This window comes from Rhinolophus ferrumequinum, chromosome 16, assembly GCF_004115265.2.
Source record: "Rhinolophus ferrumequinum isolate MPI-CBG mRhiFer1 chromosome 16, mRhiFer1_v1.p, whole genome shotgun sequence".
Taxonomy (NCBI): Eukaryota; Metazoa; Chordata; class Mammalia; order Chiroptera; family Rhinolophidae; genus Rhinolophus; species Rhinolophus ferrumequinum.
The window spans coordinates 58,568,126-58,582,522 of NC_046299.1; the positions used below are offsets into that span (position 1 = coordinate 58,568,126).

Sequence of the window (14,397 nt, forward strand, 5' to 3'; positions counted from 1 at the left end):
CGTTAAACTTCAAAGCCCCTCACATGCATGCATGAGTCCCTGTGAAGGCCCAGTTCCTAAGTGAGGTACGATATTTTGGAGAGATGTCAGGTTACGTTTTCATGGAAGCATTTCTGATATATTAGCTAAGGAATCTCAAGAGAAAGAAATGTGGATATATAAGACTCTAATAAATGTTTGTAATTTTTAACTCATTTTAAATAAATATTCTCTTTAATACCAAGTTTTGTACTTGTAATTTTGTATTCTCCTTCTTAAAGAGGTCCCCTTAAATTGCAGAAGCTTCAGGCCCATATGACCTGGATCAGACCTTGACTATCAGATCCAGATTATTCACAATCACTTTCAAGCGGTACAGAGACAGACTACGTTGAAGCATCTCTAATCCGTGGAAAATAAAGTTCACGGGACTTAATCTTGATCCTTGGATCATGAAGAACAAAAGCAGACAATTCAGCAAATTAATTGATAATATGAGCTACCTGGAGAAATGCTACCTAAGTATTAGAATACAGTTGACCCTTGAACAAGGTGGGCATTAGGGGTGCCAACGCCTGTACAGTCAAAAATTTACATATAACTTCTGACTCCCCCAAAACTTTGACTCTTTCCTTGATATCAGCAGGGGATTGGTTCCAGGACACCTGAGATACCAAAATCCATGGATACTCAAGTCTCTTACACAAAATGGCATAAAACAATGCATGCAGTCAGCCCTTCCCATCCGTGGATTCCCAACAGTAGATCAAAAATAGTGTTTTCAATCCAGTGGTCGTTAAAACTTCTGATGTGAAACCTGGGGATATGGAGGGCCAACTGTATGTTTATTGGAAAAATAATCCATGTATAAGTGGACCCATACAATTCAAACGTATGTTGTTCAAGGGTCAATTATATATACCAGGTGTAAAGTAGAAAGATTAAATCCTGGGAACTTAATTAAATTTTCTCTTTAAGAGGACAGAGGACACAGGTACTGGATAAATACTTTTAGAATAAATGAACTAATCGGTGAATATAAAAGAAGGCATCACTTTATAAAATTTCTGACTAAAAGGGTTTACTTTATTCCAGCGTTTAGAAAAAGAAAGCAAAGAACTGGAAGGCATCAATATTTTCAGCACTGTCTAGGAAAGAATATGTCTGGGCTTCCACGAACGGTACGTACTCTTGATGGCACTCTCCCTGTAGTGGGGTTTTCCCTGTAGTGTAACAGTGCTCCTGGGCCCTGATCGTTTAGACCTGGACTGGATCCATCACTGCGATTTCCATCTGGACAAGCCACCTGCTGATTATAATGCAGTATCTCATAGAGAATTCCCCTGAGGGAAAGATTATGTTGGTCAGAAAAGTAGATCTGGTTATTATTTAAGTTCACATGAAGCTTCTATTACAATTGTAATTTAATATTGTTTGTAATTATCAGAAGAGACTGAATAGAGGTATCCTCAGTACTTGGAAAATTGGAAGACCCTTCAAGAGTGAAACTAGAAAAATCAGTACGTAATGCTGATAGCTACCTGGAGAACTGTTGTGTACATACAGTTGTGGACAATGGATGTCAGTACCCGTCTTCTGTCTGTCCTTTTAGGATTCAGTTGTGGACCACAGCCACTGCACTGAGCACGGCTTCCCTCTCCCACCAGAGGCTCAATAGAGCATCCAGGACTCCAACAAAGATCCCACTCTATCACTCCCTAACAGCACTGCATTAGAGACACCCAATTCCATGCTGTGATATCAGCCAAGATCCGTGGTATCTTCCTTCCAAGGCAAATGCTGACAATTACAAAAGGAAAGAGTTTGCATTAAGTAGGATATAAGAGTTGTCACCCCTGAGGGTATGCCTGCTGACAACAGATCTTCAGGGACTTGCATCCCTAGGGCAGATTGGTTTCCCTTTTTTTCCAAGAGATTGTGGCTAAAGAGTATCAGAACACATGAATAAAGGTAAAATGTTAAGGAGAAACAGGTATTTGCATAGCTGCAAAGTTCCTCTCCTATAATATGTATAAATTACTTTGGTGTCCTTAACATACATTTATACATTATTTGACACTCCTCCCTCTAGAAGGTAAAGCTAAATCCTCTACCCTTAAGTGTGGGCTGGACTTAGTGACTCATTTCTAATGAATAGATTATGGAATTTCTAATGAATAGATTATGGAAAGAAGAAAATACTAATTTTAGAGTAGAGACATCTCACAGACACGACCTTAACTAGGTGATCAAAGTTAACATTATAAATCATGTTAATTTCATGTGCCTGCCCCCCAAAAAAAATGATGTGATGAAAAGGCTACTTTTGCCTCTGTTACTATTCATTCCAAAAACAATTAACCTCAGTCTGATTATGGGAAAATACCAAATACACATAAATTGAAGATGGTCAATATAACACTTGGTTATATTGACCTTCAAAAGTTTCAAGGAAAAAAAGGCTGAAAAACTCATGGATTGGCTGAGGTAAAGAGACATGATGATGGGATAAAACGTAATGTTGTAGGTTAAATTGTCTCCCCGTAAAATTCATATGTTGACGTTCTATTACCCAATACTTTAGAATGTGACTAGATTAGGAGATAGGATTTTTAAAGCGGTAATTAAAAATAAATGAGGTCATTGGGATGGCCCCAATCCAATGTGACTGGTGTTCTTATAAGAAGAGATTAGGACGTTGACACACACAGAGAAAAGACCACGTGAAGACAGAGAGACAAGATGGTCATCCACAAGCCAAGGAGAGAGGTCTCAGAGGAAATCAACCCTGATGGTGCCTTGATATTGGACTTCTAGCCTCCGGAACTGGAGAAAACAAATTTCTGCTGTTTAAGCCAACTATGCAAAAGTGCTAGTGGTACTTTCAGTCTGTGGTACTTTATTATGGCAGCTCTAGAAAATCAACATGCAAAGTTTCCTTGACTGGATTTTGGAATCCAAAAGGACATTAGTGAAAAACTGATGACACCTGAATAAAGTCTATAATTTAGCTAATATTACTGGGCACATGTTAATTTCTTAGTTTTGATAAATGTATCAGATATTAAGTTGGAAGATGTTAATATTAGGGGTAGCTTAGTGAAGAGCATATGAAAACTCTCTCTAGTATCTTCAGATCTTTTGCAAATACATACTATTTCAAAATAAATGAATTTTTAAATCTAAAGGCAAAGAAAAAACATACATAAGACAGCGCATCCCAGAAACAAAAGACACACACACACAAAGCAACCTAGCCTTAGTGTTAAAAAGTGAAGTAAAAGAGACACATTGAGGTGAAATCAGAGAGGAGATAACCGTGGCTTAGGAAAGGGTGCCTAGGAGATGTTTCACTTTCATTTAGCACACTCTGCATGCCAGATTCTGAAGTGGGTGCTTTATGTACATTATTTCACTTAATCCTTGGGCAACCTTCATTACCATTGGAATATCCCTTCATTTTAGTCTTGAGAAAATTAAATCTGATCCCAAAAGTTTCAAAGAACAGGTGAACAGGGGATTCAGAAAGCACTTTGTGTTGAAGAATCAACACACTGAAAACTGAACCCAGGCTCCTCACCCTTACCTGTGTTTCCTGTATTGTTAAAGAGATCACTCCCTCACTTTCTCCAAGTATCCTGTTCATCAGCAAGATGAGTCACTTGAAACTCCTAAATGTTTCTCTTGCACAAGTATTTGCCCTTTTATGTTGCTACCAAGATGGCAGTGATGATGATGAAGTGATTGTTGGATACACGTGAGGCTCACAAGTCATGTTGAGACTCATGTTATGAACTCACATTATACGAGAAAACTGACAATGGTTTCATAGTTCTGTTCTTACATAGTGGCTTCCATTGCACTTCTAAAAGGAAAAGCACCCCATGTCCTTGACAGGGTCTACAAGATAGTTTACAATTACACTTCTGTCTATTTCCCAAGCCTCATCATGGGATGGACTTGCTCTCTATTTCTGTATTGTAGTACATGCTCAATAAATATGTGCTAAATGAGTAAATAAAGGAAAAAATTCACAAGAGAAAGTATGTGAATGCAGAACTTATTTTTTTTTACCATCTAGTGAGACAGACAAGTGACAGACAATTAAGTACAGTATCCTAAGTGCTATGACAGAAGTGTGGAGAGAACAATATGTGAGGTTTAACGGTGGAGGTTAGGCAAGGAACGCAGAATTTATGACTTTGCATCTGAGTTTTGAAGGACATTCAGGAACTCACGCTTCATTCAAGTGGGAGAATAACGTTTCAGACTCAGGAAGAGGCATACACTGATATGCGGAGATGTGAGATAAAACCAGCATTGTTACAAGCTTCTGCCCATATTTGATAAGAGCTCATCACGTTTAGAATTTGCAGGCTGACTCAACTTCCTGCCTTGAACCTACTGGTACTTGAACGCAATGTCTGTGTGTTTAAACATAGTCTTCTTTTCATCACTCTGGATATTCAGAAGCTTAAAGGATACTTTAGTTTTATATACACAGAGGGTGCCAAAAAATACATACACATTTTAAGAAAGGAAAACTGTATTAAAATTGTAACACTCAATATTTACCGGTAACAAAAGATGAATAAAAGCCACAGTTGACTTCTGCATTTACAAGAGGTGCTCAAAGTGGTTACCATCAGCATCCAGACACTTCTGATTATGGTGAACTACTGTTTGAGCAACATTGACCAGTGTCCACTTGTATACATTTTTTTGGCACCCCCAGTATATATATGTGTATGTTTACAATCAATAAATGTTAGCTGTTATTTGTCTACCAATATCAAATCTCAAGTTAAAGAGACATTTCTCTTTTACCAGCAATAAGATTGTAAATACCTGTAGTCATAACTGAACATAAACAAAACAAAATTCTGTATTTTGGAACTTGAGCTCTAGGAGTAGAGATGGATAAAAAGTCTGATATGTTTAACTGAGATGACACAAATTTTTTTTTTTTGCTAAGGTATGAAGACAGAACATTTAAATAGTGCATTACTGAAAAAAAAAGAGAAAGAAACATAAATGGTTTTAAAAGTATCTGCTAGAGGGCATGGCATTCATGAGGCTCAATAGGGGACCCTGAACTCATGTTCCATGGGGAAAAGAAAAAAAAGTAAAAATTGTTTCATATCTCCATTCTTCAATTTAATGCAAGTTGTCATTAATTGCCGTAATCTAAATATCTAATCTGGCAGACGTGCTCCAGAAAAAGCATGTGTGTCTTAAATGTTTCAGAAATCTTCTTTGGTCCCGGGTTGATAACCACTCATTTCCGTGAATAATGCCACACTTCATATGTCTGAATTCTGGACATTAGTAATAAATACCAGTGAGCATTTACGTAACGTTCTCTTTTGTAGACATTCTCCCGCAAGATGCCTTACAAGAATACATTATATACTTTATGTAGATGGGGAATGAATCAGTATTGAGTTCATTTAAGGAGAGGACTCTGAGGAATTCATTTGGAACCTGCAATACGCAGATCTGGGGGGCACAGTGCGACGCCAGGAGGAAGGCAAACCTGGCTGTCAGTCTACGCTCTGCTACATGTCCACTGTCATGTTCCTCATTTATGAAAGTAGCATTATAATTCCTGTGGGTGTAAAGAGTGAACGATCTTAAAAAGGCAAAAATATCCTTAAGTATTAGGAGCACTCCCCCCACCCCAGTATTTTATTTTACTCAGTGTCTTTCTATTGCAGACAACTAGGACATTCCACTCGTAACAAGTCAGGGAAGAATGACACGGCAGAAAATGAAAACGATACAAATAAAGCCTTGACTTTTTGTCTTGAAAGCCTTCTCTCAGAGTGGATTTCAGCCATGAGAGAACACAGATGATAGAAGAGGAGAATTTCCTCCACTGAAGTTAGGGAAGGTCCGCTTTACTAGGACTAGCAAGAAGGGTACGGGATGGGTAAGCAAAGGGTAATTATACACAAAATGTTTCTTAAAGGAATCTCGTGCCCGCCTCCTTGGTCAAACCCCCAGGTTTGAGCCTAGGAAGTTGGGTGTTAGAGTCTGAGTGAGGTGGGAAGGGTCTTCCTTGGGGAAAACAGAAGAGGCAGCCCAGAGTGAGGGGTCGGAGCCCAAGAGTGGGGAGAAACAACTTTTTGTGAGGCAGTGTTGGCCGTAAGGGAGTCGAGTGTCAGAGCCTGAGGGAGGTAAAAGGGATGCGTGAATAAAGACAGGCAGCTCCTGAACAGGAGACTCATTACATACAAGGAGTACTGATTAAACAAGTAAATATTTCAGGATGATGGGAGCCAGGTTTTTCACTGTTTAAGAGGGAAGGTACAAATATGAAAAGAGAGAAAACTAGATTGAATTATATTGTGTAGCACTGGTTATCAAAGTATCAGAGTGAACTCATGGTTTTCAATCTAAATAGAAATAAAAATAAATTGAGGTGTGTGTGTGCGTGTGTGTGTGTGTGTGTGTGTGTGTGCGTGTAGCTAACTCTCTCCATTGAGAGGGTTGGGGGTAGTGACAGCCCACTGATTATGAACACACTCCGTGCCCAGGTCTTCGTTTGTAAATAATATGTTTCCGTAAGAGGAACTTGGATTTCTTGGAGAAATGACTGATTACAGGGCTCAGAAAAAGTAAGATAACCCTGGAACATTTTGTAGTATCAGAGAGTAAAGAAGGAATCAAAGAATGGTGGAAACATGTCAAAAGAACACATGCTCTTCTTGACAAGAAGACAACTTGGAAGGGTTTTTATTAGACAAAGCTGAAAAAAATGATCAATCAAATAAATAATAATTAAGACAAATTATATCACACTGAATAGAGTAGGAATCCATGAGTCCTTACTGATATAAATTATTATAAATAAGTAACTGGAGGGAAGAGAATGTTTTCTTTGTAGTAGAATGTCAACTAATAAAAGTAGAAGTAATGTTGGCATGAGTAAGTCACCTTTTGGCAACCGTATAATAATATGTCCAAGACACATTAATGATACTAACACAAAATAGTAATATTTGATGAGGAGTTAGTTATGTATATGTAACATTTTCTCTAGGATGAGTTTGCAAACTTAACATATTAACATAACCTCAGGTACCTCTGCAAAAATACTTATAGATTACAAAATAAAAGAGTAACTTCCTAGTGGAAAATTTTGGCAGCCGCTATTTTAAGCAAAAGACCAAAATTAACATCACCAGTAATGGGACAAATCAACATTGTGCACCACCTAATAGTATGCAATGAGAAGAACATAGAATCTCTTTTGTGATATTTCTGACCAAAATAAACAATCAGAACTTAATCGTGAACAAACATCAAACAAGCCCAAATTGAGAGATATTATACAAAATAACCAGACTGTAATTTTCAAAGGATGAAATTTGTGAAAGCCAATAAAGACTGAAGAACTATTCCATATTGAAAATATGACAACTAAATAAAATTACAATGCATTAGAGGTAATATATCAATGGGAGTGATCTTACTATCTTAATATTAATTTCCTGTTTTACTTTTTCTTTTAATAATTGAATTTTTTTTAAATATCCGTGTCTAGCATGATGTGGCATCATGTTGGCAGTTTATATTCAAATGGTTCAGAAAAAAATGTATTTTGTACTAGTTTTATGATCTTGTGTCATTTTGAAATTATTTGAAATATTTGAAATAAAAAGAGACAAAGCTAAATGCGACCATATAGTTAAACTGATAGGTGGCTGGTATTCAGCTTAATGGGACTTGTCTACAGCTCTAGCTTTGCCTCTAAATCACTGTGTGTACTTGGATGAGTCATTTCTCCTCCCAGGGCATTAGAATATGCATGTGTTGGGCATTGTAATAGTTTTCTGGGTTCAGACATCTTAAATTTCTAGAATGCAGTCTTCTGGTACAGAAGACAATCTTTGTGAAGTTACAGTAGTGCGTTGAATTGTCATGTTCTTCCAGAGTAACTTTTTGCCAGAGTTGGAATGAGAAAAATCCTTCTCGCAGTTTGCTCAGATACTCTGAGCACTGGGCTTTGTCTCCCAGAAGTGGTGAACAACACAGTGCCCATGTTTACAATGGCCAGTTTCCAGCTCCACCAATGATTTGATATGCTTTGACAAAAGGATAATATGGTCGTGGGCTCATATTTCTTCCTTACGCAACCTCAAAATTCAAATCCAAGTGTAAGAGCTGAATCAGTAGGGAAATCAATAGATGGTTGGACATTTTAATACACATTATAAAAATTTAGTCCCCATGATAGTGAACACAAAACACTTAAACTATATCTTAGGTCTGACTTAATTGTATTTATATCTACAATGCTTAAAGTACTAAATAGGACAAAACAGACAAAGAGTAATTATTTGTTGAATGAGTCAACAAATAAGTGAATGAAAGGATGAATAGATGAGAAAATATTGTATTGGATAACCAATTTTATTGGATCCCCTTCAAGGATAATTGCTAATTAAGTTCATTTATCACTGGGTGGGCTCCAAATTAGCCAACTGTCTTCCTCTTATGATTTTTGTTTTTTTAACCAGCAATATCACCATGAAAAACACAACCTTATAAGTTAGGCGTACCCATTTAGACAACACAGTATAATATACTTCACTGAGTGGTAGATCTAATTAAAAATTAATTGTATCTTTTTCTAACCCTAATATGTGTATTTATATACATATATATATATATATATATATATATATATATATATACACACACACATATATATATATGTATATATATATATATATATATATTTATTTTTTTTTTAATTGGGGAATACTGGGGAACAGTGTGTTTCTCCAGGGCCCATCAGCTCTAAGTAGTTGTCCTTCAATCTAGTTGTGGAGGGTGCAGCTCAGCTCCAAGTCCAGTCACCGTTTTCAGTCTTAGTTGCAAGGGGCACAGCCCACCATCTAATGAGGGAATTGAACCGGCAACCTTGTTGTTAAGAGCTTGCGCTCTAACCAACTAAGCCATCCGCTGCCCCTCTAGCCCTAATCTTTACAACAGTGTTGCTAACACTGTTGCTAACACTGTTGTCTTGCTTCAGGCCTTGCTTTATTACATTGTTATTGTTTCTGAAAGAGAGAGAGAGAGAGAGAGAGAGAGAGAGAGAGAGACAGACAGACAGACAGACAGACAGGGAGAGACTTTTCAATTAAATTTCCTTTATGACCAGTGGCTTGTTAATGTTTTCTTCATATAGATCCTCTGTATTTTTGGTAAGTGAATTCCCAGTTATATTTTTGGTTATCATATAAATGGAATCATTTTTCTCATAAATATCATATTGTATAATAATTGTTCAAGAAAAATTCTACATATAAAAGGGTAGCATTTCAACAATGGAAAGGTTATTATTTTCACAGCCACATCCTATTACTGCTTGCTCATAAAATGCTGTAATTCCCAGCCAAATCAAACATAACTTCAGAATAAGGGTCATGTAAACTCTATTCAAATGGCATAAATATTTCATTAGGCATTTAATTTCTCATTTATGTTTTTATAACATTTACTTCAGAGATATGGGCATCAGGACTTGTCTTGAAATGGGAATGGTTTTCTTTAGTACATACTGGAGTTCGTTAATGCAGACTAACTGTACCTAAAATGGAATTTTAACAACTGAAAAAGGCAAGGATACAGTATTCAATAATAGCACTCTAGTTACGAAAGAATTTAAATACTACAAATTCTTCTACTCACCTAAAAACAATAGGTTCTATTAATAGTCATGGAATATGAGAAATTAGATTAAGAAACAAAGGGGGGTGAGGGTTCTGAATGTCCTGGAAAAGCCAAAGCCAAAACAGAACCACAAGCAATTCCAGTGTCAGTCATACATGCGTGCATGTGTGCACACATTTATTTTCTACTTAACAAGCAGGAATGGTCTCCACTCGCATAAACTCTTGGACGTGTTTTAGGGACTGGAATGAAAGTCTTAGAAGTACATTTCCTGGAATTTACTGCCAGTTAACTCTAGTTTACATTTCACCGGTGACAGCCAAGAGATGTAGAAGTAGGAAGCATGGCAGCATCCTCATTTCAAGTGTGACATCATTGCCTGGCACGGGACTTTGGCAGTCTGCACCCATGAGGCTATACAGCAGCTTCCCCAAATCTTGCAGGCAGTCACCTGCTTTAGTGCTGCAGGATCTGGTATCCTTGCAGAGTCATACAACTTCTTGCTTCCTTGAGATCATTGCTTTTTCTGACCTTCACAACATCGTCACTTACAAATATGATTGTATCTAATATCTTGTATTAAATTCCTGAAATATTTTCTTGAGCAAACCCTGATGATGAGTATTTGATACCATAATAGGTTCAGTAAACAGTCACTAAAAACTTGGAACCTAAGATTGATTATGTGGCAGATACACTTACCGTTTCAACTACTCTCCCTGTGCTCCCACACATTTCCTATCTTCCTTTCCATTAAGTGGGACCCGATACCTAGTTCTGCCATAATGGTCTCTGAGAGGAAGTTTTTGACATTGCTTTTGATATAAAAACCAGGATATCAAATCATTTTTTGTCCAGATCCTGTGTTCCTATAGGCAAAACAGGGTTTTGTTCTCAGGTTTCAGTTATCTATCTATCTGTTCCAGTACTTTGAACAGTGTTGCACTGAGACGCTGAAGTTAGAGCTCAATGCGTGTCAATGGTGACACTCTTATTTTACCCTTACTTATACTTTGGATGCAAAACCAAGTAAAACTAATGTGTTTCATACTATAAGGATTTACTCTTCATAATTATACAAGCATAGTTACACACTTAAAAAATAAACAAATGTGCAGTTTATAAAACAGCATAAAAATGACATTTGTTAGATGTTTGTGGATTGGTTTCTATAGATAATAAATATGTCCTTGAGATATAAAGTTATCTATTGAAAATTCTCTGCATGTATTCCTTTATTCAACAAATACCTTTTTAGCACCTTCTTTGTACCAGGCATTGTTGTAGAAATATTTATTATTATTATTAGTCAGCTTGAGCTGCTGTAACAAAATACCACGGACTGGGTGGCCGCAACAACAGAAACTTTTTCGCACTGTTCCGGTGGATTGTAAGTCCAAGATCGAGGTGCTGGCAGTGTTTGTTTCTGGTGAGGCCTGTCTCCTTGGCTTGCAGATGGTGCCTTCTCACTGTATTCTTCCATGGCCTTTTCTCTGGGCTTTCGGAGAGTGAACACTGTTGTTTCTTCCTCTTCTTACCATGATACCAATTAAGGTCCCACCCTATGACCTCAGCTAACTTTATTACCTCCTTAAAGACTCTATCTCCCAATACAACCACTTTTGGGGGTAAGTCTTCAACATAAGAATTTGTGGGTGGAATACAATTCAGTCTGTAACAACACACAAGCAAAATGATCCGAGTTTTATTTTTCTCAAAAGGGCTCTATGTTAAGGAAGTTGCAAAGTTTTTTCCAAAATGTAGCAAGATTTAGGAAGAGCACCAGTTTCTAATAATTACAATACTCAATGCCACAGAAAGCATTCCAAATGCAGGTCTTCCAATTATTAATACTGAAAATGTACTTACATAAATTCTATAAAAGTTTTGTGAACTTAGTGATGCAAAGTTTTTTCTAGTTTTTACTTTCCAACAGTTGATTTACTTTATTGCTGTATTTGCCTCCCAACTTCAAGATTTTAAATTGTATCGGAACCGAGAAGAGGGAGGGCAGCTCCGGAGCTGAGGCGCTGTCGCTGGCAGCAGTCTCTGATTTGAAGTTAGAGGAAACCCACACCTCCCAGAGAGAACTATTTGAGACAACCTCTGCCCAAGGACCTCCCAACTCCTCGGAGCCTTTTTGCCCCCGGTGGTGTTTCCGGGCCTGTGAACCAGGAAGGCTGCTGTCGGTTTTCTTGTGAACTTCTAAAGCATATCTGGCACCAAGGGCAAGCAACTCCCTCTGCCCTATGACCATCTTAGGCGCTTCTACCGAAAACCTTCTCCCCAGGCAGAGGGCAGGGTGAAGAAGGAACGTTGGGCCACCGCTGAGGCGAGCAGCAGGACATGCCAACAAACCTGGCAGATCTGGAGAGTGTCCTCAGCACCTAGAGGAGCTCTTTGCCCAGACACTAGTACCGCGATGCTCATCCTCCTGGGAGGCAGTATCCTAAGGCCCAAGGAGTTGTAGGAGCTTGTTGTAGGAGCGGGACAAGCTTGACCAGAGCCTGAGCACAGCAGCTCGATCCACCGTCTCTTCTGAGCCATTTTCCTGGCTGATGCCTTTTGTGAGCTGCGGGCTTCTCTGCTCATGGGCACTACTGTCACCGCAGGGGCACTGCGACTGTGGAGAAGATTGGTTTCGACCTAAGCTAAACGACAGAGTGCCCATTTGGGCCACAGACTGACTGCAACCCTATGCTGTGGCAGACCCTCCATCCCAGTCACAACCTGGGAGGATTATGTCTGGGTCCAGGCACCAGTGACATTGAAAGGTGTTTACCAGTGAATGGGGATGCTTCTTAATCATGAAATCAATGGCTCAATGGTCTTTCTTCTGTGGCACCAAGTCACCTGTCTCTTGCTTGGAGGTAGAGTTGTTTCCTGGTGAGAGGAAGGTTCTGGCCTTCTGGCTGCCCGCTTCCCCCCTCAGCCTTCCGGGTGTGCTGATATGGTGTGGCTGGCATAATAATCATGACAGAGCAACAGCTCTTACATCAAAGGTAGATTTTCCCAGAAGGTGCTGGGTCAGGCTTTTCTGTCTGGGGCTGGAAAGCAAATGTAGGCCCATAGATACACGCTTTTATGAAGGTGGCCCTTTCCTGCGGCCTTGCAGAATTTTCACCAGGGACATAATGTGGGTGTGACTCATGAACTTAAATATAAAATGAATGAATTCATATTAAAAACGTATTTTAAAATGTATCTCCAAAACTGATCATTGTTAAAATGTGAAAAGTATTCAACATATGCAAAAGTAAAAATCAACACTTGAAAGTGATTTGAGAGGTCAGGTACTTGTAATCTTTGATATTAAGCAAGAACTGAAACAGTGAATCTGACATTTTGTTGGATGGGTACGTGTGAAAGAAGTATTTACTCTTTTGACTTTACATATTTTATCAGTTGGGTTCATTAATTATGCCTGCAGTGTGGGAAGTTTCCAATCCATTGTTATTCTGGCACATGTCAAAGAATATACTGATATTTTACTTCAGTGTCAAATAAAATCTGCAGAAGAAAAATTTCAGGTCCCAAGAGAACAGTGATATTTTAAAACAGAAAGATTTATTATAAAATGAAATGTCCCTTACTCTATGCAGATAAAAAGAACAATGGTTGCTTTATAAATTATCTAATTCTTTTATGGCTATGTGACATTAAAACAAAGTGAAAATTCAATATTTCCCCATATCCCTTTTGTTTTTTCTCTGATTCATTTAAAAACCAGTTCTCTTCTGTGTTAGTTCAGACTACTACAATAGAACACCATAGACTGGGTGACTTAAATAACAGCCATTTATTTCTCATAGGTCTAGGGGCCGGAAGTCCAAGATTAAGAGCCAGCATGGTGGGGTTCTCAGTGAGGGCCCTTTTCCTGGGGGCCCATGTCCTGGTTTACAGATGGCCATATTTTCCTTGTTGGAGAGAAAAAGTGCTAGCTACCTCTTTTCCACTTTTTTAATAGGACACTAATCCCATCATGGGGACTCTACTCTCATGACCTAACTTCCTCCCAAAGGTCCACCTCCAAATACCATCACATTAGGGCTTCAACCTGTGAATTTTGGAGGGACACAAACATTTAGTTCAAAACTTGTAACATCAAGTTTTAGATGTGCTTATAGTTTCTAGGTTATAGTTAATGAGCATACACTCTTTTCTTTCTTCTTTTTTATATTATTGCAAAAAGATAAGAAAATAAAATTAAGACTTTTTTTTCAGTAACCTATCACTTTTTAAAGTTAAAATGTTTTCCTTTTATCATTTTTTGGTCTGTATCAGTGGTTTGCAAACTCTAGTGTGTATCTAGAATCAGGTGCAGGGAAAGCACAGATTGTCACACCCTTCCCTTTCCCGCCACCCCCCATGTTTATGATTCATTGGTCTGCAGTGAAGAGTATCTTTTCACCTTTCTTCAATATTTTCCATCTTCTTTACTTTCTCTGCCTTATTCTGGGTAATTTCTTTAGATCTCTCTTCTAGTTTTTGTTTTAATTTTCTTACCAGTTTTGTCATTAGTAAATATTTCTGAATTCATTGTGGATTCAGAGAAGAGAGATTCGTTTGATGTGAACCCAGAGAAGGAATTCATCTGTTGAGATGGACCGCCATGGTCAACCAAGGGCCCAAATTTTATGAATAGCAAGACTCTAGTGAACATTTAGTGACAGGGACTCCTCCTGTAGTCTGTAGACCCGGAAGAAAGTCAGACTGAACTCTTGGTTTCCCACA

General features: G+C 38.2%; 1 pseudogene; it reads left to right on the plus strand.

Moving 5' to 3' along the window:
* The first annotated feature begins 1,114 nt into the window (after window positions 1-1,114).
* LOC117036451 (MAD2L1-binding protein-like) lies at window positions 1,115-12,451 on the plus strand (annotated as a pseudogene).
* Window positions 12,452-14,397: the final 1,946 nt, after the last annotated feature.